Source organism: Hypanus sabinus, unplaced genomic scaffold, assembly GCF_030144855.1.
Source record: "Hypanus sabinus isolate sHypSab1 unplaced genomic scaffold, sHypSab1.hap1 scaffold_118, whole genome shotgun sequence".
Taxonomy (NCBI): domain Eukaryota; kingdom Metazoa; phylum Chordata; class Chondrichthyes; order Myliobatiformes; family Dasyatidae; genus Hypanus; species Hypanus sabinus.
The window spans coordinates 39,465-66,710 of NW_026779240.1; the positions used below are offsets into that span (position 1 = coordinate 39,465).

Genomic DNA, 27,246 nt, shown 5'->3' on the forward strand with positions numbered 1-27,246 from the left:
GTTCTTCAAAGACAAAACAGACGCTGTGGATGTCACGTACTTGGATTTTCAGAAGGGATTTGATAAGGTGCCACACAGAAGACTGCTTAACAAGGTTAAATACTATGGTGTAACAAGAAAGAAAACGGCATGGGTAGCAAAATGGCTAAAGGCAAGAGGAGTGAATGGGAATAAAAGGGGGGCGATTTCTGATTAGCTCCCGGTGACAATGTGTTCCTCGGGCACCACTGTTTTTCAGGTTGTTTGTCAATGATTTAGATAATGAAATTGATGGCTTTGCGGCAAAGTTTGCGGATGATATGACCACTGGAAGGGCAGGTAGTACCTACTTGAAGAAGCAATGTGATTGGAGTAGGACTTGGGTAAATTGTAAGAAAGGGCAAAAATGTGCAGATGGAATACAGTGTTGGGAAATGCATGATATTGCATTTTGGTAAAAGGAAAAATTGTGTGAAGTTTCAAACATCAGAGGGGCAAGGGAATTAGGAGTCCTCGTGCAAGACTCCGGAATGTTAATTTATAAATCGAGTCTGTGGTAAAGAAGGCAAATGCAATGTTGGTATATATTTGAATGGGAATAGAATATGAAATCAAGGGTATAGTGCTGAGCCTTTATAAGACACTAATCAGGCCGCACTTGGTGTCTTGTCAACAGTTCTGGGCCCCATATCTTAGGAGGTATGTATCGTCATTTGAGAGAGTCCAGAGGAGGTTCATGCGGTTGGTTCCGGAAATGAAGGGGTTAACATATTTTGGCAACTTTGGGTCTGTACTCACTGGAATTTAAAAGAATGCGGGGATCTCCTTGAAACCAACCGAATGTCAAGCAGTGAACGTGGGAGTATCCACTGCTGGAGGGCGCAGCCTCAAAACTGAGAGGCAATCCTTTAGACTGGAGCTAAAGAGGAAATCTTTTAGCTAGCGAGTAGTGATTCCGCAGAATACTCTGCCTCAGACAGCGGTGGAGGCCACGCACATGGGTATATTTAAGATGGAAGTTGATAGTTTCCTGACCGGTCAGGCCATCAAAGGATATAGCGAGAAGGCAGGTTTATGAGGTTGAGTGGGATCCGGGATCAGCCATGATGGAATGGCGGAGCGGAGTCTGAATGGCCTAATGGTCTTATTGAGGATTAACAGCATATCTCATCTCATCTTTGGAGCCAAGGCGGGAGGCTTCGCATGCTGGTGTTGGATGTTCCAATTCCAGAGGTTTAGCCTCGGTTTTGTCAAATCTCCAGATATTCGGCACCAGGGAGAGGGGAACGCCGAGACTTCCTCTCTGACCGACGGGAATGTTTGTTTCTACAACGGATACTGGCCTCTGGGTGCACAGCCCGAGACCCAGAAAGTGCCAGATGTGACAAATCCAAAGGGTTTCCTGTTCTCCAGGCACAGGAAAAAAAAACAATCTTCCAAACTTTGACAATCTCAAAACAGTCCTCTTAATTCAGGTATTCAGACTCTCAGAGTGAAATAAATAAAGACTTTGAGATTTCCGTTCCATCACTTACCTTTCAGATCCTTGGGCACGACAGATAAACCCCGTTCAGTGTCCATGTAGGCGAACTGGCCGTCACCTGTTCAAACAGATTAAACGGCATGAAGTCTGTTCTGTGCAATACTATAAATTCATCAGCATTTACATCTGTAACAAAAGAGTTCACCCTACCACGTTCCTGCATTTCATTCAATATTCTGCTCAGCTTCGGTAAATGGTGATGTAGTTGCAACGAAGGATTCCCACATCACCCTCCGAGCCCCGGAGCCCTTCTCCATCACCAGATCCAGGAGGAGTTTGGAAGCGCCCGATCGGTTTCCCTTCTCCGCGAGCACAGTCACGCTCTGCAATGAACAATGGGGAATATATTGAGGAGCGGAAGGATGGATACAAATCTAACCTGAACATGGACTGACCTGGTAAATTCTGCTCGCCACAGATCACTACCAGCCATTGAAGTGTTTATTGCAGGGGTAAGATTTTATAAGAAGTGGGTGGGGTCAGTCATTCTCTTCTGAACGCCATAGACTGCGTGGAATCATGCACTTGGCAAGTTTTAGTGGAACACACATCGCATGAGTGAGCCAGAAATAGAGTGGGGATCTGAGGCTTTGTGTCAGAGAGGGTCCAGTGAGGAGTGGTGGGGGCTTTAGGTAGATTTTAGATAGTTTTTATCTTTCCTTTTCACGGTTAGAACAGTGAGAATACCAGGAAGGATAGTGGAATGCTGTTCCAACAGTGTGTGACAAGGCAGGGAGACCTCCACTGTCCCCGATAACTGCACCTTCTGGAATTTTATACTGCTGCACCTTCTTACAGACTGTGCTCAGGAATTGCTGGAGCTGGAGCAGGATGAATCGAGGATAATTCGAGAGCGGTTATACAGGGAGGGAGCTATATCCAAGGTGCAGGACATAGGTAACTGAGTCACCGTCAGCAGGAGAAGGAGGGGGATTGGTCAGAAGGGAATAAACAAACACCGTAGGAAAACCCTCTGTATCAGGTATTCGGCTTACAGTTGCGAGGTATGAACCAGCAGAGGAAAGCCACCGCGATTGTCCCTTTGGCACTGAGTTTGGTTTTGTGACTCAGAAGGGGTGAGAAGAGAGAACTGCACTGATGGGGAATTCAGTGGTTAGAAGAACAGACAGGGGATTCTTTTGACGAGAACAATATTTCTGGATGGTTTGTTGTCACGGCCAGTGATATCTTGCAACGAATCTGAAGCTTCCTTAAGGCCATGGTGAGCAGCCAGTGGTCGTAGTCCACGTTGGTGCCAATGACAAGAGTTGGAAGTGTAATGAGATCCTACAAATTGAGTTCATGGAGCTGGATGCTAAACTGAAGTGCAGGACCTCGGGGGTTGTGTTCATAGGATTGCTATCCTTACCTCGTGCTAGTGAGGCCTGAAATAGGAAGATAACGCATTTTAACACGTGGCTGATGTGATGGTGCACGATGGAGTGCTTCAGATGTTTGGATCTTTGGGCTCACTTACAAGTAAGTTGGGGCTTGGACACACGTGATCGTTTTACACCCGAACTGGAGGAGGATTGCTACCCTTGCAGGAAGGGTTGTTAGCGCTGCATGGGCAGGGAGAGGTGTTAAACTTGAATTGCAGGGGGGATGAAGAACCAGAGTGGATAGTGGAGTGATTGTGTGGGAAAGATGTCGTTAAGCCGAGAAACAAAGTCAGGAGATTAAACAATGAGTATTGTGAAACTTTTTTTTTCCAAAATGCATATTATTTCAATTCAAGGGGTACTGTAGGAAAGACAGATCAGCCTAGCGCATGGATCAGCACATTGAGTTACAGCATTGTAATCATTGATGTGATTTGGTTGGAGGAGGTGCAGGACTGTCAGCTCAGCATTTCAGGGTTCCGTCGAGTTAGACACGGTTCGATAGAGCGGGAGGGATTACAGATGGAGGGGTGGCATAACCAGTCAGAGAAAATGTCCCTGCATTGCTACGACAGGACAAACTGGATAGCTGGTCCAGTGAGACTACATGGGTTAAACTATGGAATAAGAAAGGAACTACCACGTTAGTCAGATTATATTATAGAGCACCATATAGTCAACGGGATTTACAGGAACAAATGTGCAGGGAGATCACAGAAACAAGAAACAAAAGATTCTGATTGTAGATAATTAAATTTCCATTTATTGTCTGGCACTCCGTGTGAAAGCACTGGATGGAATAGTGTCGGTCAAATGTGTCCAGGGGAGTTTCTGTAATCAATATATTCATGTGACAACTGCAGAGACGCACTCTGGAATTCCGATCAGGGTACAAGACAGGGCAAGTGACAGAGGTGTGTGCAGGGGAACACTTTGGATCTGGTTAGCATAATGCCATTATTTAAGGGTTATTATGGAAAAGATTGGCTCTTGTCCGCCTGTTAAGATCCTAAATTTGAGAAAGGAAAATTTTAATGGTGCCAGAAAGGATCTGACGAAAGCAGATTAGGACAGGTTGTTTTGTGGTACAGATGTGCTTGATAAGTGTGAGGCCTCCAAAACTGATATTTTGAGAGTACAGATTTTAAATCCATAAATGACCACAAGTGGAGAGTTTGTACGTTCCCGACAGAATAAAAGGCAAGGTTACCTTCGTGTAGGGAACAATGTTTTTTTTTTTGTGATATCACGGCCCTGAGCGCATCGCAAGTATAGGCTTGAAGAATCAAATGAGGTACTTGATGAGTACAAGAAGTGCAAGAGCTACTAAAGGAGGAAATCAGGAAGGCCAAAATACGGAATGAGTTTGCTCTAGCAGACAAGGGAAAAGAGAACCCGAAACCCAGACATAAATTCAAAATTCAAATATGATTTTGAACAAAAATATAGCAACGGACTAAATTGGTCCTCTTAAAGTTCGGAGTGGGCCTTTATGCATGAAGCTGGAAAAGGTGGGGGAGATTTTAAATGGAATGTTTTGCATTTACATTTTCTTGAGAGACATACAGTGTCTTTAGATTAAGGTGAAACAACAGTGAGTTCGTGGACTCTGTACAGATTACAGAGGAGGAGGTGTTTGCTGACTAATGCAGAATAGTGTAGATAAATCCCCAGGGTTTTCCTTCGTACCTTGTCTGAGGCTAGTGCAGAGATTGCAGGAGCTCCAGTAAAGATATTTAAAATGTTAGTTGCAGAAGTATTGGAGGGTATCAATGTTGTTCTGCTGTTTGAAAAGGATGCAAGAATAAGCCAATGAATTATAGGCTGGTGAGCCGAACACCAGTGGTGGTAAAGTTAATGGCAGGTATTCTAAGGGACTCGATATGAGTATTTGGATGGAGAAGGGTTCACTAGGGATAGTCAACACTAATTTGCTCCTGGTGGATCCTGTCTAGCCAATCTAATGGTTTCTCGAGGAAGTGAGTGGATGTTGTCAACATGGACATCAAGCCCTTTGATAAGGTTCCTCATGGGAACCAGGTCAATAAGATTAAGTCGCTTGGCATTCATGACACGGTAGGAAGTTGGTTTAGATATTGGATTCATGAGAGAAGCTAAGAGAGGTAATAAAGGTTTGCTTCTCTGACTGGAGGTCTATGACTAGTGGTGTGCTTCAGGGATCGGTACTGGGTCTGGTGTTTTATGTCACATATCTAAACGGTCTGGATGACATGTGGTAAACTGGGTCAGTAAATCTGTGGATGACATCAATGTAGTAACAGCGAGGAAGTTTAGCAGAGCTTACAGCAGGACTTGAAACAGTTGGAAAAAGGTAGAATGGAGATCAGCAGATAGAATTTAATCAAGACAAGTGTGCGGTTTTGCACTATTTGAGGACAAACCACGATAGCACTAAGGCATTGAGCAGTGCGGAAAAACCAAAAACAAAAACAACCAAAAACTAATCCAAAATTGCTTAGAAGTCTTGTCAGCCGTAGATGTTCTGGTAAAACCTTTAGGATATGGGCATTCATAAATCAAAATATTAAAAACAGAAGTTGAGATATTATGTCGAAAATGATGTTTTAGAGGCTAATTTGAAGCAATGTGTGCACCAACCTCTCGGAAGGATGTCAATAAGATTGAATGAGTGCAGAAAAAGTTACAAAGGGTTGTCAGGACTTGAGCGCCTGAGATATAGGGAAAGTTTGAATAGGTTAGGACTGTCTTAGAGTGCAGGAGGACCGGGAGAGATATGATAGAGGAATAAAAGTTTGTAAATGGGATAGTGACGGTAGATGCGAACAGGCATCTATTACTGAGGTTGGGTGAGACTGGAATTGGAGGTCTTGGATTAAGGGTGAAAGATGACAGAAAATTTGAGGCAGAAAATCTTCACTCAGAGGCTTGTGAGAGTATGGAACGAGCTGTCACCGGAACTGGCATATGTGCATTCTATTTGAACATTTAAAATTATTTGGTTAAGTACATGAATGAGAGGGATATGGATGTCTCTAGTCGCTGTGCAGGTCAATGTGACCAAGCATATAATAGGTCAGTGTGGAGCTGATGGGTCGAAGAGCCTGCTGCTGTACTGTAGAGTTCGATGACTATGGCTAAGTCAAGCTATGACAGGGTCACCGTTGATTTTCCCTGGGGTAATCCCCGGTGAATCGCAGCAGAGAACTGGCAGTGAGGAGCTGACAGCAATTGCAGGCCTTTTCTGCGTGTCAGAGAGACCAAAGTCAAATGGTGGTAATGCAGAGAAGGAAGTTTGGATTAAAATTGTCAGCTGTCTCGTGTGGAATGTTAGGGCTAGGGATCATGTTTGGCTCTTTACTAAAATTCAATCTGGTGAGCAATAGGTGAATGTGTCCCAGTAACACGAGGACCATTAGAAAGGCGTTTCTTGGTAATTCCAAGTTAGCTGCAGATGCTTGGACTATTTTCAATTGTAAGATTTTGCAGTTCCCAGTGTTAACATGACAGACTGTGATAATTACAAACTCCAAATGGAACAGTCACAAAGAACAGAAGGTAATTGAACCGTGAGGCATGTTTGGATATATGATCAAATGAAATAGGGTTAGTAGTTGAAAAGTGAGACGATATTCAGTACTGCCTGTGCAATTGACGATGTGGTTGAAGGTAGGCTGGAGAAATGAGCTGAGAAATAGGTCACTATATATTTGATTTGTGGGAAACGCCGGAGGTAATCAAAAGAGTCTGATGAATGGTCATTAAGGGCAAGCATTGGAAACATGAGTTGATGTCAGAAAGAGTGGTGTAAGGTGGTTCTCTGTCCACTTGCAATGTCTGCCAAGTGTCACATCACTAAATTCACTTCTCCGTCATTGTCTGTATCCTAACCTGTGTAAAAGTGAATGTGTTCAGAAAAATGGACAGAGGCCTATATTGTTTAGTAAGAGTTCAGGATTTCTTGAAACGAAAACTCCATTCTTGATGTCGACCACAAACATTGAAGGATTTTCATACCCCAGAGATGCCGTTGTGCCGGTTCTGTCGGTCTGTGTTAGATTCAGTCAGTCCAACACTCAGTCTATGTCCCTCCCACTTACGTGATACTCTGGCCCGGAGAAGTGATCCTCGCCCATTAACATGAAGCCGACTCCCTCCACACCCTCCTCAATCGCCTGCTCCAGTCGCTCCATGTAGAATCTCGACAACAGGAACAATTGGTGATCCTCACAATTTGACAGGAAGGCGGAGATTCCGGAGTTCAGATCTGTAGTCAATCATAGAACATAAAATAGTAGAGTGTACCTTGCGCCTGCGGACACGATGCTAATTTAAACCAATCCCATCTTCAGGAACATAGTGAATATCCCTCCGTTCCCGGCCGACTCATGAGTTCAAACGCCTCTCAGATGCTGCAGAGTATCTGTTTCCAGTCCCTCCCTCGGCAGCTCATTCCAGACACCGATCACTCTCTGTAGAAAACCTGCATCATAAATTCCCTTTACACTTGACCGTCTAACCTTACACCTATTCACTCCAGAGCTTGACATTTGCATCGAGTCACAGACTATCGAACTGCGCTATGCCTCTCATACATGTAAGAAACCTCTGAGATAAGACCTCAGTCTCCGACGCTCCAGAGAACGCAATCCAAGCTTGCCCGATCTGTCCCGGAAGCCAATATCCTGTAATAGACAACAGACAATAGACAATAGGTGCAGAAGTAGACCATTCGGCCCTTCGAGCCTGCACCGCCATTTTGAGATCATGGCTGATCAACTACTATCAATACCCGGTTCCTGCCTTGTCCCCATATCCCTTGATTCCCCTGTCCATAAGATACCTATCTAGCTCCTTCTTGAAAGCATCCAGAGAATTGGCCTCCACTACCTTCCGAGGCAGTGCATTCCAGACCCCCACAACTCTCTGGGAGAAGAAGTTTTTCCTGAACTCCGTCCTAAATGACCTACCCCTTATTCTCAAACCACGCCCTCTGGTACTGAAATCTCCCAGCATCTGGATCATATTTCCTGCCTCTTATCTTGTCCAATCCCTTAATAATCTTATATGTTTCAATCAGATCCCCTCTCAATCTCCTCAATTCCAGAGTGTGCAAGACCAGTCTCTTTAACCTCTCTGCATAAGACAGTCCAGACATCCCAGGAATTAACGTCGTGAATCTACGCTGCACTTCCTCTACAGCCAGGATGTCCTTCCTTAACCCTGGAGAACAAAACTGTACACTATACTCCAGGTGTGGTCTCACCAGGGCTCTGTACAAATGCAAGAGGATTTCTACTCTACTTCTACTCAATTCCCTTTGTAACAAAGGTCAATATTTCAGTAGCCTTCTTCACTGCCCGCTGTACTTGCACATTCACCTTCAGTCACTGATGAACAAGGACTCCTAGATCTCTTTGTATTTCTCCCTTACCTAACTCTACACCGTTCAGATAATCTGCCTTCCTGTTCTTACTCCTAAAGTGGATAACCTCAGTGTTATTCACATTAAATGTCATCTGCCAAGTATCTGCCCACTCACCCAGCCTTTCCAACTCACCCTGGATTCTCCTAACATCCTCATCACATGTCACACTGCCACACAGCTTAGTATCATCAGCAAATCTGCTTATGTTATTTCAATGTCTTCATCCAAATCGTTGACGTAAATTGTAAACAGCTGTGGTCCCAATACCGAGCCCTATGGCACCCCACTAGTCACCACCTGCCATTCCGAGAAAAACCCATTCACCGCTACCCTTTGCTTTCTATCTGCCAACCAGTTTTCTATCCATGTCAATGTCTTCCCCCCGATACCTTGAGCTTTGTTTTTACCCATCAATCTCTTTTGTGCGACCTTATCAAATGCCTTCTGAAAATCGAGGTACACTACATCCACTGGATCTCCCCCGTCTGACATCCTCGAAAAACTCCGACAGATTAGTCACACATGATTTACCCTTGTTAAATCCATGCTCTATCGGCCCGATCCTATCACTGCTATCTATATATGCCACTATTTCAGCCTTAATAATGGACTCTTGCATCTTCCCCACCGCCGACGTCAGGCTGACATGTCGATAGCTCTGTTTTCTCCCTCCCTCCTTTCTTAAAAGTGGGTTAACATTAGTCATTCTCCAATCCTCAGGAACTGATCCTGAATCTAAGGAACATTGGAAAATGATTACCAATGCATCCGCAGTTTCCAGGGCCACCTCCTTTAGTACCCTAGGATGCCGACCATCTGGACCTGGGGATTTGTCAACCTTCAGTCCTATCAGTCTTTTCATCACTGTTTCCTTCCTAATGTCAATCTGTTTCATTTCCGCTGTTACCCTATGTCCTTGGCACATCCAAACATCTGGGAGATTGCTTGTGTCTTCCTTAGTGAAAACAGATTTAAAGTACTCATTAAATTCTTCTGCCATTTTTCTGTTTCCCATAACAATTTCACCCAGCTCATTCTTCAAGGGCCCAAAATTGTTCTTAACTATCTTCTTTCTCTTCACATACCTAAAAAAAAGCTTTTGCTATCTTTATTTATATTCCTGGCTAGCTTGCGTTCATACCTCATTTTGTTCTCCCCGTATTGTCTTTTTAGTTAAGTTCTGTTGTTCCTGAAAAACTTCCAAATCATCTGTCCTCACACTCACCTTAGCTCTGTCATACTTCCTTCTTTTAATGTTATGTAATCTCTGACTTCCTTTGTCAACCACTGTGGCCCCTTTCCTCCCTTTGAATCCTTCCTTCTCTGGGGGATGAACTGATTTTTCACCTTGTGCATTATTCCCAAGAATACCTGCCATTGCTGTTCCATTGTCTGTTCTGCTAGGCTATCCTTTCAGTCAACTTTGGCCAGCTCCTCCCTCATGACTCCATAGTTTTCCCTGTTTAACTGCAACACTGACACCTCCGAGCTGCCCTTATTCTTCTCAAATTGCAGATAAAAACATCATATTATGATCACTACCTCCTAATGGCTCCTTTACTGCAAGATCGCTTATCAAATCCTGTTCATTACATTAATCGTGGTGAAACTCGTCTGCACTCTCGCCAGAGCCTCCACATCATTCTCGTGGTGGCTACAAGATCTGTTCACAATGCCGTGATTGTCTCTTAACCAAAGCTCATCCAGTTACAGCACAACTTTACATACTCACACCTCAACTCATCGTTAGCACGCTACCAGTTGTGTTGCCACTTGCAGGGAGCTATGCACATCCACCACAAGACCCGTCTGAACATCAGCCTTCCTAGTGGCCCCAGCATTCACTGCGCACATCGCTTGCGAACGTGTCCTCCCAAGTTGGAACTACTCACATTTGCCCGAATTAACTGTACCTGGTGACTCTCTGTTCATATTTCTAATTGGATGCTGAATATTTTGACAACAGTCCCAAGTTTACACAATTACACCGAGTTTGTAAATCGACGAATCAGTTCAACTGTGATTCTATATACGTAATTATTTTGAGTAATACATAGTTTATCATGAAGTTACTTCCATCCCACAAAATGCATAACGAGCCAGTGATCCTTGCAGAGACTACTGGTCACAGACCTTCACCCAAAAGAACGCTCCTCCAGTCCTGACTATATTTTATGTGACGAAGACAACTCTGAAATCAGTGTGCAAAGTCTCCGTTGAAGATTCTTCAACCCGGAACGTCGATTGTTCTTTTCCCTGTATAGGAGCTGCCTGACCTGCTGAGCTCCTCCACCATTTTGTGCATTGCCCTCTTTACTTACACTCTTGTTTTACTTTAATCTTATTTCCCAAGGACATTCATTGCCTCGGTGGCACAATCAGATTCCCTGTTTAAAATTTCTCTTGTTCACTGCCTCCTGCACCCAGCCCATTCTCCCACAATAGATCGTTCTTTAATTTGGCCACAGAAAACAGACACTGGGAACTCCCCTCACCTCCATTGAGCAAAAGCCGAAAATCCGGGGAGCGGATTTAATGAGAAAATGACAGCGTTTTAATGAGAAAGAGCCAAATGAACATACCTGTGTCCATTCTGACTCTGACTGACGTTGGTTAATTGTCGTCTTCTTGTCTGTCTTCCGGGTGGAAGAGACCACCTGCTGCTGGTGCTGATCTGAATTACACAAATAAAACGGAGTGTTTGAGTTATTCTGCCCTTCATAATTTAAAACACTTCTGTAAGGTCGCTGTCCAGTCTCCTACATTCCAGGGAGTAAAGACATAGAGTGGCATCCTCTCCGGAGCGCTGAGGTCTTCTGGCCCGGAAAACAGACTTGCAAATCTCTGCACTCTTTCCACTTTAACTGAGCCTTTTCAAACTTACAGCGGGTAGAACAATACTTTGTACTACAAGCACCCTATCACCAACGTCTTGTACAACGGCAGCACAGTGGTTAACATAAGTCTTTACAGTTCGAAGGACCCGGGTTCAATTCCCGCCGATGCATGAAAGAGTTTGCAGGTTCTCAACATGATCGCATGGGTTTCCTCCGGGTGATCCGGCTGTCCCTCCCCCCGCCCCACTCAGTCTTAAGACAAACCGGTGGGCTGGCTAGTTGGTCATTTTAAATTCTCCTGTGAGAAGACTAGTATCAAATTGGGGGACTCAATGCGCAGCGCGGCTCGCTGTATCTCAATAAAAAACAAATAAAATAACTCCCCAACTCCTGCAGTCGGTAACCAGACTGTTGAAGGACGCCGTGGTACACACCTACGCACCATCCTGTGTCGCCCCATTGAGCCAACTGTGCACTTAGCATCCTCGTTTCCTCTGTTCTCTGACAATCTCAGACCATGAGCTGCTTGTGACAATATTCAGAATGAAACTGAAGAGCACCAGGAAAACCAACGTACCAGCAAAGTTTGATGTTGGTAGCATCTCTCAAAAATATGCAGTGGAAAACATAGAAACATAGAAAACGTACAGCACAATACAGGCCCTTCGGCCCACAAAGCTGTGCCGAACCTATCCCTACCTTAGAAATTACTAGGCCTAATAGGCCATGGGCCTCTATTTTTAAGATCCATACCGATCCAAAAGTCTCTTAAAAGACTCAATTGTATTTGGCTCTACCACTGTTGCCGGCAGCCCATTCCATGCACTCACCACTCTCTGCGTAAAAAAACTTACCCCTGACATATCTTCTGTACCTAGTCCCTCGCATCTTAAACCTGTATCCACTTGTGGCAAACATTTCAGACCTGGGAAAAAGCATCTCACTATCCATACGTTCAATGCCTCTTATCATCCCCACATGATCAATGCTTCTTATTATCAGGGGGGAAGAACAGATTCATGGATTAAAGCTGGTAGAGAGAAAGCCAGAAGAGCTATGGATAGCAATAAGGAGCATTATACAAGAGGTGAAAACAAAAAGAAGACCAGGGAAGCAAAATGGATTTCTCTGGAAGCTGAGCAACGAAGGGAAGGCCGATGGAGTTTGGGAAAAAAACCTCCAAATCAACACAACATTCAAGAAGATAAAATGTTGAGATAAGGAATCTTACTTAAAGGAGCGATGCAAAGAAGCTGAAAAAAAAACTCAATTGGAGAAACAAGAGATCTATTCAAGACGATTGCAAAAATCAAAGGAAATTTTCATGCCAAAAAGTATAGTAAAAGACGAGGAAGGGGACAGAAGTAGTAAGCATTAAAAAGAGATGGCAGAAATACACAGAAGAATTGTGCAGGAAATATCCGAATAGTGAAGACACCTGTAACAACCCCTCGTCGATCTAGAGCCAGACGTTCTGGAAAGTGAAGTCGGATGGGCGGTGGAAAACATTGCCAATAGTAAGGCTGCAGGAAGACAGGACTCCAGTCGAATTGTGTAAAACCTTAAAAGGTGATTATGTAGAAGTGTTTCATGCAATTTGCCAGTAGATCTGGTAAACCTAATAATGGTCTTTAAACTGAAAAAAAAAAAACATTTATACCCCAATTCCCAAGGACCAATAGGCTCGGGGAAAGCTTCTTCCACCAGGCCAGCAGACTAATTAACTCACGCTGATTTGAGTATACACTATGTTATATAGACAGTTCAATTTATTATAAATTAATTTGTTTGCACATCGCACATTTAGACCGAGACGTAACGAAAAGATTTTTACTCTTGATGTATGTGAAGGATGAAAGAAATCAATTCAATTTAATGCAGTTCAATTCAAACTTGAGAATAGTACCATGTATATTCATATACAAATCAATGGCATAAATAGTGAATTACAGAGGTCTCAACACTGACCCACACATCCCACTCGCCACAGGCCTCCATTCGTTAAAACCATCTTCAAACATCTCCCTCTGCTTCTTGTTCCCAAGCCAGGTGTGAATCCAGCTCGCAAGCTCCCGGTAACTCCCACGTGACCGAACCTTCCCGATCAGCTGCCATGTGTGATCTTGTTACAAACTTTACCGAAGTTCAGATGTACAACATCACTGCCCAACTTCACCTAACTCTCTAGTTAACTCTTAAAGAATCTCCAAAATACTTCACAGTTATGATGTCCTATTGGGCAGTGTTCACGGTGATTTCCCCATAACCAATGCCCAACATCCCGGGATTTCAGCTTCACTGCAGACTGAGAAAATTCCGATCCCAACTGCAGAATTACCAACCTGGAATAAAGCCCGTATACTGCCAGTTCCATATCCTCAGATTCACCAGCCCAATATCATTATACATACAAATACGCTTTGGTGCCGGTGATTAGCCGTGGTGTTCCTGCCATTTCCAATTCACAAACTAAGGTGGAATTGCAACCTAATGACCCCCTGCCGGGGCCGGTGCTCAGACTGTTTCCCCGCTCTGTATAGAGGATGCGGATACAGTTCAGACTGATCCCAGCAGCTAAACCTAGCACATTTGATCACAATCTCTTGCTGTGTGGGATCTTGCCCAGCACAACTGGCTGCCATGTTTCCTGCAGTGTCGCAGGAGCAAAAGCCTTTGCCAATATTTTCACCTCCTTACTTTAAATTTCCTGCAACTATAGTATCTTCTCCATCTTCATTTTAATGCACAGATAGTAACTGATTGCCACCCTAGACTGTCAATACCATCCCACCCCAACTAATTTGTTAGTTCTGAGTTCATTCTGACCCTGGTGTAACACATCACATATAGTCAATGCTCACAGCATCCTTTCCTCCCACTATCATTCTGTTACGTTTGCCCCTGAGGCCACTGTCTCTACGGTGAGAAGCGATGACCACAGAGCGATAAAAATTGTAACACTTGCTGCACTTCGGGTGATTTTGATGAATCGATTTTAGAGTCGTTTCCAATAAGTAATATAGAGATACAGTTGCCAATCGAACAAATGAGGTTGGAACAAAGTAAAGCAGAATTGGAGGGTTGTAGTTTCGAATTTGATAATAAAAAAGGGAACCTGAATATGCGATGACGGAATTAAGGTCTGGGAATCAGTCTTCTGGTTCTAGAAAACCGGTTGTTGCTAGTCAAGAACTTAAATTGGTCCCACAATTTAGGGAAACCGAAGTGGAAACATATTTCCAAAATTTTGAAACAATTGCTCAGATTTCAGCGTGGCCGAAAGACAAATGGTCAGTGTTGTTACAGTGTGTAACTAAGGCAAAGCACAACAAGTTTATAACACTTTAACTGTTGAGCAAGCACTAGCTTATGGTATTGTGAAAAAGCATATTTTGAAAGCATACGAATTGGTCCAAGAAACGTTTAGAGAAAGATTCAGAAGTTTGAAGAAGTCTGTGGTAAAAACCTATGTGGAATTTTCCTATGATAAAGCTGTGTGTTTTGAGAGATGGGTTTCTTCCAAAAATGTAAATGAGGACTATGATACATTGAAAGAGCTGATTTCAATGGAGGAATTTAAAAGAAGCATCCCTGTTGAAGTAAGGACCTACTTAAATGAGAAGGATACTGATACATTGCAGGACTGTGCTGGATTAGCTGATGAGTATGTTTTAATCCATAAGAATAAATTTCCTCAGGGCAGAATTTTTAAGAGGAAGGAAAACCTGTGAAGGAAAGACAGTTTGGTCTTATTTGTAACTATTGTAAGAAACCTGACCATGTAATAGCTAACAAATTCCTACTGAAAAATAAAGAGAAGGAAGCAGTTCCAGATGCTTATGTGCAACATACTGAAGCACCTGTAAAATTGCAGGGGTCGATAAACACAAATGAGATTTTGTTAGAGTCTGACCAAGTTAAAAAGGGATATGATCATTTTATAACTGAAGGGTTTTTCTATCCTTGAAAGAAGTATCAACTCTGGTGCCAATAAAAATCCTTAGGGATACTGGAGCTTCTCAATCACTGATGTTAGTCAGTGTATTGAGGTTTAATGAAGAGTCTGATACTGGTGAGGTAAATTATATACGAGGTGTTGGGAGTGATTTTATGCCTGTACATTTACATAAAGTAAATTTAAAGTCAGGGTTAGTTACAGAATTTGTTAAAGTAGGATTACAGCCTAGCTTACCTGTGAAGGATATTTCTTTATTTCTCGGTAATAACTTGGCAGGTGGACAAATTTTTCCTGAAGTGCATTGGACAATGGAGTCAGAGGAACCAGAGATGATTTCTAACACAGGTTCTTCCTGTGTTGTGACTCGAGCTATGGCTAAAAAGATTGATGCGCAGAATGAGGTTGTTACTTATGAATGTTCAACTCAGGATTCGAGTTTTGAGGATGTGTCAGAGACTATCTTACATTCGTTGTTTGAACAAGATTCTTGGAGTAAGTCTGACTATGAAGATTTATCTCTGTCTCGGAAGGAGATGATAGCAGATCAGAATAGAGACCCAGAGATTATAAAATTAAGAGAACAGCTCTACTAGATAGTGAAATTGAGAAGGTGTCAGTAGGATATTACTTGGAAAAAGGAGTGTTGATAAGGAAGTGGAGATCACCTACAATTTCTGCAAGTGAGGAATGGAATATTGTTTACCAGGTAGTTGTCCCTAACGTTTATCGAAATAAGATTTTGACTTTAGCTCATAGTGTGCCTTTAAGTGGACATCAAGGGGTAAGGTAAACTGTGGACAAGATTTTAAAACATTTTTACTGGCCTGGTCTAAGAAAAGATGTGGCGATGTTTTGTAAAACGTGCCATACTTGTCAAATTGTGGGTAAACCAAATCAAGTTACACCAGTGGCTCCATTACAACCGATTCCAGCATTTGGTGAACTGTTTTCTAAAGTTATTATAGATTGCGTTGGTCCATTACCGAAGAAAAAAACTGGTTATCAGCAGTACTTGTTGACTATCATGTGTACTTCGTCTAGGTTTCCAGAGGCAGTACCAGTTAGGAATATAACAGCTAAAACTGTGACAAAGGCTCTTATAAAATTCTTTACTTATTTTGGATTACCTCAGGAAATACAACCTGACCAAGGCAGTACTTTCATGTCTGGATTGTTTCAACCGATACTTTATAAATTGGGAGCTCAGCAAATCACTTCGTCTGCATACCATCCAGAGTCGCAAGATGCCTTGGAGAGCTTTCATTCGACCCTCAAGAATATGATTAGGACATATTGTGTGGAAAATGAAAGTGATTGGGATGAGGGTATAAATTTTCTTTTATTTGCAGTAAGTGAATCGGTACAAGAATCTTTAGGTTTCAGACCATTTGAACCTGAGAGGACCTTTAGCTTTATTAAAAGAACAGTGGATAAGTAAGGAAGTACACACTAATTTGTTGGACTATGTTTTGAAATTTAAGGACAGGTTACATCAAGTTTGCAGCTTAGCCAAGGAAAATATAAAATTGGCTCAGGAGAAAATGAAAATTTTATGATAAAGAAGTTAGGATGAGGATGTTTAAGCCTGGAGATAAGGTGTTGCTACTTTTCCCAGTGCAAACGAATCATTTACTAGCTGGATTTCATGGTCCTTATGAAATTGTGTATAAAATCAATAATGTGGATTACGTGATACAATCTCCAGATCTTAGAAGGGCAACACAACTTTGCCATATAAATATGATAAAACCATATTTTGAGAAACAATCCGTTACTGTGACTGTTGTGGTTAATGATAATGAGTTTGATTTAACTAGGAACATGACAGATGATTCATCTGAATTTCATTCTAAATTCAATATTGTTTTTGTTAGGTTACCAAATTCAACCATTCTGGAAAATATTGATGAGAAACTAGCACATTTACAGCTAGAGCCGAAACAACAGATGACGAAATTAATGTTTAAATATAAGGATTTGTTTCCAGATGTTCCGAGAAGGACTACTATACCTTCACATGATGTAGATGTTGGAGATGCCAAACATATTAAACGACACCCATACAGGATGAACATAGAACAATGTGAACTTGCTGAGGAAGAAATTAAATATATGCTGGAGAATAATATTATTAGACCTTCTTACTCGAATTGGAGTTCACCCTGTGTTAGGGTGCAAAGATCAGATGGTCGTATTATGTTTTGTACGGACCATAGGAAGGTGAAGGCTGTAACGAAAACAGATTCATATCCAATTCCTAGAGCAGATGATTGTGTAGATAAAGTTTGAAAAGCAAAGTTCCTTACAAAGATTGATTTATTGAAAGGGTATTGGTGTGTTCCATTAACGGACAGAGGTAAGGGATTTCTGCATTTATAACTCCATCTGGGCTATATGAATATAATGTTCTTCCATTTGGGATGAATGCCCAACGTACTTTCCAGATGATGATTAACTCTGTGATTCAGGAATTGAAAGATACTGTTGCTTATATTGTTGATTTAGTGACAGGAAATGATACTTGGGAAGCACACATTATTGCGGTAGAGAAATTGTTTGAAAGGCTTTCAAAAGCCAACTTAACTATTAATTTAGCTAAGAGTGAATTTGGACATGCCACTGTAACTTACCTTGGTTATGCTGTGGGTCAAGGTAAGGTAGCTCCTGCTCAGGCAAAAGTTCGGGCAATTTTAGAGATTCCCATTCCAACAGGGAAAACATATTGCCACAGATTCTTGGGATTGGTCGGATATTATCGAAAATTTTGTAAGAATTTTGCTAATGTTGCCCTTACATTAACTAACGTTTTGCAGAAGAATGAGAAGTTTGTGTGGATAGTGCCTTGTCAAGAAGCATTCGAAAAATTGAAAAAAATGATATTTCAACAACCTGTGCTCAAGGCACCTGACTTTGAAAAACCTTTTTCATTAGCTGTAGATGCTAGTGATGTGGCTGCAGGAGCAGCATTAATGCAAATGAATGAGGGTGATGAGGTGCATCATCCAGTAGCTTACTTTTCCAAGAAATTTAATAAACATCAAAGAAACCATTCAGCAATAGAGAAGGAATTTTTATCTCTTGTTTTTTCTTTAGAATATTTTGAGGTATATGTTGGTACAACCAAAAATCGCTTATTATTTACACTGATAATAATCCGTTAGTTATTCTGAGTCAGATAAAAAAAACAAAAACACAAGGTTATTAAATTGGAGTTTGATGTTACAAGTGTAAAATATTGTGATAACTCATATTAAAGGTAAAGATAATATGGTTGCTGATTGTCTATCTCGATGTTGAATGTACAATCTGATTTATTTTAATGGAGTGTTTTTTTTTACAATTGTAACACTCCTACTGTATTGTGAGTTGTAAGATGTTATATGATGATACTCTATTGTATATTGTGTATGTTATAAAATTTATACATTTGATTTTCTTGTAAATAACTATTAAAATTTTTGTTCTTGACAGATCAAGATGTTTTTATTGGAGGGAGGTGTCAAGTATCCGTGACACGTGACAGTGGTGTACTTGTCACGTGACAGGTGATGAAGCTATACTGGACTTGAGGTAATGGTTATGTGATAGTGGAGTGACGGCATTTTTCCGCCAGTAGAGCTCATGTGACAGTTTTTTTACAGGGTATAAAGGGAGGACCCCTCTCTGTGATTAGGGGCAGTTCGTGCCTGGATTTGCCATGTTGACTTCATGCCACTGCGTGATTTAATGTTATGTCGCAGTTTAGTTGAAAGATGGAGTTTTATTTAATGCTTAAAGTTTAAAAGGCCATTGCCAGCAGTTTTTTTATAACACTGCTAGTTAAAATTCAGTGGAGCGTGAAGATCGGAGTTCGGGAGTTAAAAGATCGAGGAAAGTCGATTTCGACGATGAAATAGGTTCGACCTTGTTTGTTTCTCAATCGGAAGGAATTCGTTGACTGTGCTCGTGTTAATCCCCGTGAATAGCAAAAAGGATTGAGTACAGTTTTGTAAAGGAAAAGTCAGTGCCTTTAAGCCGTTTCATTTTTCATCTTCGTAAATTCTTCGTGGGAAAAGTGTGGTTCGACTGGGAATCGCAGCAACACGACGTGAAACAGAATTTAAATCGTCTTAAAAAGTCTCTCCCTTAAATGGACTGTAAGCATTTTGAACTTTTGCAATACTACTTTGAAGAACTGTTTTCGCAACATCGCTTTAAGAACTGTTTAAGCTGCCTCACAGCAGCTGATTTCCGGTTACGTGAGTGTTTTTTTTTACTTTTGGGGGTTTGTTTTTCAGTGTTTAATAAATGTTTTATTTGTTATAAAAACCCCTGCCTCACTCATATATTTATTGTTGCTGAATCCGTAACACTATGAAAATGGACAAGGGAGAGCCAGTGAATGTAGTGCACCTGCACTTTCAGAAAGCCTTTCATAAAGTCACACATAGGAGATTAGTGGGAAAAATTAGGGCACATGGTATTTGGGGCAGTGTACTGACATAGGTTTAAAATTGCCTGGCTGTCAGGAAACAAAGTGTAGCAATTAACGGATCCCTTTCGGAATGGCAGACTCTGACCAGTGGGGTACCGCAAGGTTCAGCTGTTTCCAATATACATTAAAGATTTAGATGATGGGATTAAAAGTAACATTAGCAAATTAGCCCGATGACACAAAGCTTGGTGGCAGTGTGAAATGTCAGAAGGATGTTATGAGAATGCAGTCTGACATAGACAGGCTTGTTGAGTGGGCGAATGTATGGCAGATGCAGTTTAATGTGAATAAATGTGAGGTTATCCAATTCGGTGGCAAGAACAGGAAGGCAGATTACTAACTAAATTGATAGTCAAGTTAGGAAAGGGGAAATACAAGGAGATCTAGGTGTTCTAGTACATCAGTCAACGAAAACAAACATGCAGGTTCAGCAGACAGTGAAGAAAGCTGATGGCGTGCTGACCTTTATAACAAGAGGAATTGAGTATAGGAGTAAAGAGGTCCTTCTGCAGCTGTACAGGGCCCTGGTGAGACGACACCTGGAGTATTGCGTGTAGTTTTTGTCTCCAAATTTGAGGAAGGACATTTTTGCTATAGAAGGAGTGCAGCATAGGTTCACAAGGTTAATTTCTGGAATGGCGGGACTGTCATATGTTGAAAGATTGGAGCGACTGGGCTTGTATACACTTGAATTTAGAAGGATGAGAGGGGATCTGATTGATATATATAAGATTATTAAGGAACTGGACATGCTGGAGGCAGGAAGCATATTACCGCTGATGGGTGAGTCCAGATTTAGAGTCCACTGTTTAAGAGTAAGGGTTAGGCCATTTTGAACAAAGATGCAGAAAAACATCCCACCCCAACTAATTTGTTAGTTCTGAGTTCATTCTGACCCTGGTGTAATACATCCCACACAGTCAATGATCACAGCATCCTTTCCTCCCGCTATCACTCTGTTACATTTGCTCCCGAGGCCACTGTCTCTACGCTGAGAGGCGGTGACCACAGAGCGATAACATCTGCAACAGTTGCTGCAGCTCTGGTGGGCTGTTACCCTGGAAACGGAGGAAGTGTCTCACCGAAAATAACCAAAAAAATGAAATAACAAACTCAACTTCAGATGCTATGAGTTACATTATGTCATTATTAAGACATTAGAGGCCACTGTCTCTACGCTGAGAGGCGGTGCACGCAGAGCGAAAGAAATGTGCAACAATGTCATCAGCTCTGACTGGCTGTTACCCTGGAAACGGAGGAAGTGGTTTACTGAAAATGAACTAAAGAGGAAACAACAAACTCAACATCAGATGCTGAGTTCCATTACGACAAAGATTAATACTGCAGCCGTTTTGTAACGTTGAATCTAAAATTCAAACGGTTGCATTTACCCTGCCATATGCCGTGTTCAATTAAATTTCTGGTAGTCCTAGCTATAAAAAAAAGACAACAACAACCCTGGAAAAGATGAAAAACAACACTTCACAAAGACGACAAAGTTTGAAAGAGAGATTGCTGAAATATTTCATTGCAGCAATGGCAGAGGTGGAAATGATGGTAGATATATATCATTGATGTGGTGGGATACAGACTGGACAGGCATTGAACAGGATAGTTTATATACATATATCTTTGAGGTGGTGAGCTGCAGGCTGGACAGAGTTTGACCATGGGCAGAGGATGAGCAGATGGAACCAGATGGAGGAAAGGTATCAAGGGCGCACTCTGATGATCCTCACGCAATACACAGATCCTGAAGTAATAATACGCACTAGTAGGTAACAAATTCCAATATAACAAAGTCAGAACAAACCATAACAAGCAGAATTTTTGTATATGCTCTTTGTTACTCTACACATTTTATCAATACTTCACATCTTCATACGGCTACTGCTCTTCCTTTAACTGAATGAAATTGCTGGGAACTGTGGACACAGCTGTGCACATCATAGAAATCTAACCTCCCCTCCATGGACTCAGTCTACACTACCCACTGCCTCAGTAAAGCAGCCAAAATTATGAAAGATCCCCACAACCCTGAACATTCTCACTTCTCACCCTCCCATCGGGGCGAAGATAAAATAAAACAGAAACATTCCACCGGGCTCAAGGACGGTGTCCATTCTGCTATTAGAAGCGAACAGCGTGATGCGTGGACTCCTGATCTCACAGTCTAAATCGATGTGACCTTGCACCACATATCTACCTGCACTGCACTATCTCTGTAACCAGAATGATTTGTTTTACCTCAATGTACTGCTGCAATGTATTGAGCTGTGTGGAGAATACCGGAGACACAATTTTCACTCAACCTCTGTACGTGATTAACGAAATAAAGATTCACCATTTCAATCGTGTGGGAATGTTAGAGAGCCTGGGTTTCTCCTTTGGAAATTCCAGAGGGATTTCCTAGAAACCCGGATAAATGAACAAGACATAATTCTCGCATTAATAGGGCCAGATATCGGGAAACACTGTCAGCATTTCGGCAAGTCGTAGCAATGGAGAGAGGATGGAAATAAACTTCCCAGCCCCCCCGAGAGGACGTGAGAGATCTGGATCTCACTGTCCTGCCTGAACGGGGAAAGATGGAGCACTGTCCCGAGAGTTCGATTACTCTGTTTAACCCTCGAGTCTGCAAGAATACAATGGGCCGAACGGCCGCTTCCACTGTGCTGGAAATATGTAAAACAATCATCGACCCCAGGCGTCGATCCAGGTGAAGTTTGGATCCGATACCGGGCCGGGTGATGGAGGTAAAGTTCACCAGGTACATCTTAATGGATGGGTTCAGTCCCGGCATCACCACCTCATCCCGCTCCTGGGACCAGAACACCGGGGGATGAGCGGCGGCTCATCTCAGGCGTTTCGGTGTGACGGTCTGTTAACCCGGACCGACCACGGCAGGTTTTATCCACGAAGTGGGACTGGCCCGCCAGTTCCAGGAAGTTACCGGGACTCTCTGCCCAACAACAGGTTCCCCACTCGGGTTCAGTACTCACCGATGGGAAATTGTCGGTCTCGTTCAGCTCTTGTGACCGACCTCAATACTCACCGATGAGAACTTGATGAATTTGTCCCGCTGACAGTGATCGGTCCTCCGGCTGCCCATCGACGATCCGCTTCAACAGAGAACGGAAAGAAAACCCCGCCCATCCGGAGGCTGTGAGAGTGGGGGCGGGGCCTCGGAAGCGTAAACAGCAGATGCTGCAGATCTGCGTTTGAAATGGGAGCGGGAAACTTGTCGGGTGCAGGGTCTCCCGTCTGAACCGGTGACTCTGCTCCTCGCCCCTCACATGCTGCCCGACCTACCTGCCGCAGTTTACACGTTATTTCGTATTTACAACAACTACATTTTTTTTATTTTGCCCTCGGTACCTTTGACGTGCCCATCGCTCCACCACTCTGATCTCATACTTACGGGTTCGATTCCCATCCCGATCCGATACACAAGTCAGACCCGAAAAGGTTTCATTCAAATCACTTCTATGTTTATAACTAATAATATTATTCACTTTACTCCAGCCTCACTAGACAGGATCACTGAGACATCATGTGAGAAACAGCAGGAGGAGGCCATCCCGCCCCTCAAACCATCAACAAGATGGCGACTCCTCTCCCGTCTCAGCCTAATGTTTCTGTCCGATAATTATTTCCTCGATCCCTTCCGTCTCCACTCATCTGTCTTATGTGAAGACGATCATTGATCTTAATTGTCCTCCAGGAATCAGTCTGGTGAATCTCTAAAGCAAACTCTCTCGAACTTCTTATAATCCCCCGTGGAATAAAATATCCTCTGCAGCCCCGTGTTACCCCAATCACTCACCTCCCACTCCGTCACTATTTCCACCTTCCCACCTCCCCCTCACCTGGATCCAACTCTCACTCCCCAGCTCTTGCCCCATCCCCACCCTCACCTCTTTTCTCTGACTATTTCCCGTCCACGCTCAGTCCAGAGGGAAGGTCTCGGCCCGAAATGTTGACGGTCATTTCCCTCCACAGATGCTGTCCGATCCACTGAGTTCCTCCGGCAGTTTGTTCTTTGGTCTATATAACCCGTGTTAGTATGGGGAGCGGGATTTTACACCATATACCAGTTACAATCTCAACAAAGCACAAATAATTGTTACGGTAATTATCATACGTAAACTGTAGAAAACTTGCAAATGCTGGAAATCCAAAGCAACTCACACAAAATGCTGGAGGAACTCAGCACAACAGGCAGTATCCATGGAGAAGAGTAAACAGTCCACATTTTGGACCACGAGCCTTTTTCATTACTGAGGGGTGGGGGTGGAGAAGTGATCTGAATATGAAGGTCGGGGAAGGGAAAGAGGCGAACTGGAAGCTGATAGGTGAAGTCAAGTCATGAGCAGGTCAAGGGCTGGAGATGAAAGAATCGGAGCGTCGTCAATAGGATAAAGGGAAAGAGGGGACCCAGGGTGAAGTGATAGGCTGGTGAGCGGTAATGAAATTTCAGAGTGGGGAATAGAGACGTAGGTGGGGGGATTTGTTTAGTGGAAGGAAAATTCAATATTCATAAATCAGGTTGGAGAGTACCCAGATGGAATATAAGTTGTTGCTCCTCCACTCTCTGTGTGGTCTCATCTTGGCACAAGAGGAGGCCATTGATCGAGACGTCGGAATGGGAATCAGAATTGAAATGTTTGGCTATTGCGGAGTCCCCCTTGTGGCAGATGATACAGAGATGCTCGACATAATGGTTTCCCAATTTATGGCGAGTCTCACCAAAGTAAAGGAGGGGGCATCGGGAGCACCGGACACAGTAGATGACGCCAGTAGATTCGCAGTGAAGTGTTGCCTCACCTGGAAGGACTGTTTTGTGTCTTATTAGAGGTGAGAGAGGGGGTGTACGGGTAGGTGTAGCCCTTAGGACGTATGCAGGGATAAGTATCTGGAGGAAGATTAGTGAGGAGGGATGAATGAACAAAGGGATTGTGGAGGGAGTGATCCCTGTTGACCCCTCTTTGTGACATCCTAAACAGATTTGCATAAATGCCATCCCTACATTCATTAGTCATCTCTCTATTGCAATATAGACATCATATATTCCATACAGTGGATGCTCAACACATCCGGGCCTCCACACCGGCTCCTGAGGCCACTGAGGGGCGGTGACCAGACAGCGATAAAAATGTTCAACACTCTGCAGCTCTGGTGGGCTGTTACCCTGGTGATGGAGGAAGTGGCTCAGCAGAACTAACTGAAAATAGGAAATAAGGAACAACCTCGAATACTTTGAGTTTCATTGTGACAAAGATGAATACTGAGCTCTCAGTCATTTGATAATTGGGAAACTAAAATTCTAATGGTTGTTTTAACCCTGTCTCGAGGTGCCTCCATTAAATCTGTTGGTAGTTTCATCTCTACAGAACTTACAGCAAAGCAGAAGCTGTTCCAAACTCAAAACACATTGTTGGATGCGGCCTGTCTGTTCCAAATGTAAACTATAGGATATTTACAAAGGACATCACACAATGCATTGTGGTGATAACCATTAAAGGTCCATATTTGTTCAATTAAGTAGTTAAAATACCATTATATTCTTGTGCCTGCAATTAACCTATAACTACGATCAACACTAGGCATTGATACAAGTGATATTCAGATCCTGGTACTGGACAGAAGTATGGAAATAATGTCCCTGTATATAACTGAATACATTGAGATTGTGATCTCAGATACTAGACTCCCCTCCTGTTTAAAACATCTTGTCCTATCACTCTATCCAGTACTCAGGATTTCATTGACATTTCTGTTCCCAGAGTCACCACCCCTCCTTTGAGAACAGACACAGAGACACAAAATGCCCTTCATACATAAAACTTTTCATTCCATAACCACTCTTGTGAAATTTGTTAACAACAACTGTAATAAGCACATTTCCACGAATTGGTGGCAGGATAATTTATTGAGAGGAACTGTGCTTTCCTTACTGCCCTGTTAACTTTCACAAGATATCTCCAGGTGTTCAATGTGCCTATCTATGCATGGAGCCGAAAGAGATGGGACAGATTTTAAACAAATTCTCTGTGCCTGTGTTTACTTGGGAGACAGGAAGAGACTGTAGAAATGACGGAAGCCAGTAGAGTCATGGATTGTGCATGGATTACACAACAGGTGCTTGCTCTCTTGAGGTAAATTAGGATGGATAAACCCCAGGAACAGGGTAGAGACTGCAGGAGCCCTGCCGGACAGGGATGTTGCTGGTATTTAAGGAGTAGCGTTACAGGGGTCGGTTGAACAGGTTAGAAATTGATTCCCTGAAACACAGAAGAATGAGGGGAGATACTAGCAGGGGTTCCCAATTTCTTTTATTTGTCATGGACCCCTACCATTAACTGGAGGGTTTGTGGGCCCCAGGTTGGGAACCCCGGCTAGAGGTAAAGACAACTATGATGGTAGAAATAGGGTGAGTGCAGGTCGGGTTTTGCCCCTCATGTTCAGTGTGGTCACGGGTTTGGGGCAAAAAGTGAAATATTAAAGGGGAATCTGATTGGGAACTATCTCACTCAGAGGGCGACACGAATGCGGATGCAGGTTTCAAATGCAAATATGAGAAGTTTGTATGGGTGCATGGATGAGGGAGGTGTTCTGGGATATGGTCCGGATGCATGTGGATGGGTCCAGGCAGAGGAACGCACAGTCTAGATGGGCCGAAAGCCCTGTTTCGGTGCTGTGAGATGGCGAATTTAAATTGAATGTCCTACACAAGTCTATTTACCAGGATACTAAATCATTCCAACTTAATGTTCGAAAATCCTGCAAGCTCAAGGAACACCCTACAGATAAAGAATATCAGTGGAGAGGAACAAAGTTAATGCTCCAACCCCCTGTGTCGGAATGGCTTCAAACATTTTCTGTTTCAATGGCTTCAAACTTGGCAGACGACAGTGAGTGGGAATTTCCAAACACGGAGAGAATACTGAACCCTGGGTAGATAAACAAGAATGCAAACACTGAACAGTTCGTTCCAGGCACTCACTCGTTCTGTGTCTTGAGATTACCTCTCAGGTCTCTCTGGTCTCTCCGCACCATTGTATCTCTGCCCTTCGGCTTCGGACCCCCCAACCCTGGGAAACAATCCTTGGTGTATTTGACTGGACATCAAAGGCAATACAGACTATGTTAGGAAAAAAAGCTTTGACACTACCAGTGATCGCACCTCCCCCGCCCCCCGTGCTTCGAGGCACCCAACACAAACGGGCCACGAAAGCTACCCGCTCCTACGTTTGAATAGATTGCAATAGGTACACTTAATATCAAAGAAGTGTAGACAATATACATCCTGAAATTATCTTTCTTTGCAAACATCCATGAAAACAGAGGAGTGCCCTGAAGATTGAATGACAGTTATATGTTAGAACCCCAAATCCCACCCCCAAGCTCCCCCTCCCATGTATAAGCAGCAGCAAAGCAACAACCACTTCCCCCCCCTGAGCAAAAAAAGCATCGGCAACCCCCATCGAACAATCAAGCGCGCAGCAAAGCATCAATAAAGACAGAGTCTTGCAGAACCCCAAAGATAACTCGTTCACCTGATCATTCGAAATACCACAGTGTGTGTGTATCTCTCACCCTCTCTCTCTCACCCTCGCTCCCACACTCTCTTCTCCTCTCTTCCCCTTTCTCCGCCTCTCTCCCT

The 27,246-nt window shown here is 43.0% G+C and overlaps 1 long non-coding RNA gene across 2 annotated transcripts; it reads right to left on the minus strand.

The window, feature by feature from the left end:
* Positions 1-1,734: 1,734 nt before the first annotated feature.
* Positions 1,735-22,701, minus strand: LOC132386486 (uncharacterized). 2 transcript variants are annotated; one of them, XR_009509552.1, is made up of 4 exons: positions 22,583-22,701; positions 10,894-10,985; positions 6,984-7,150; positions 1,735-1,845 (listed from the first exon to the last, which is right to left on the minus strand). It is a non-coding gene; the product is annotated as an uncharacterized LOC132386486 (long non-coding RNA). The 2 variants fall into 2 exon arrangements; XR_009509551.1 differs by having other exon boundaries at positions 22,636-22,685.
* Between the last annotated feature and the right edge of the window lie 4,545 nt (positions 22,702-27,246).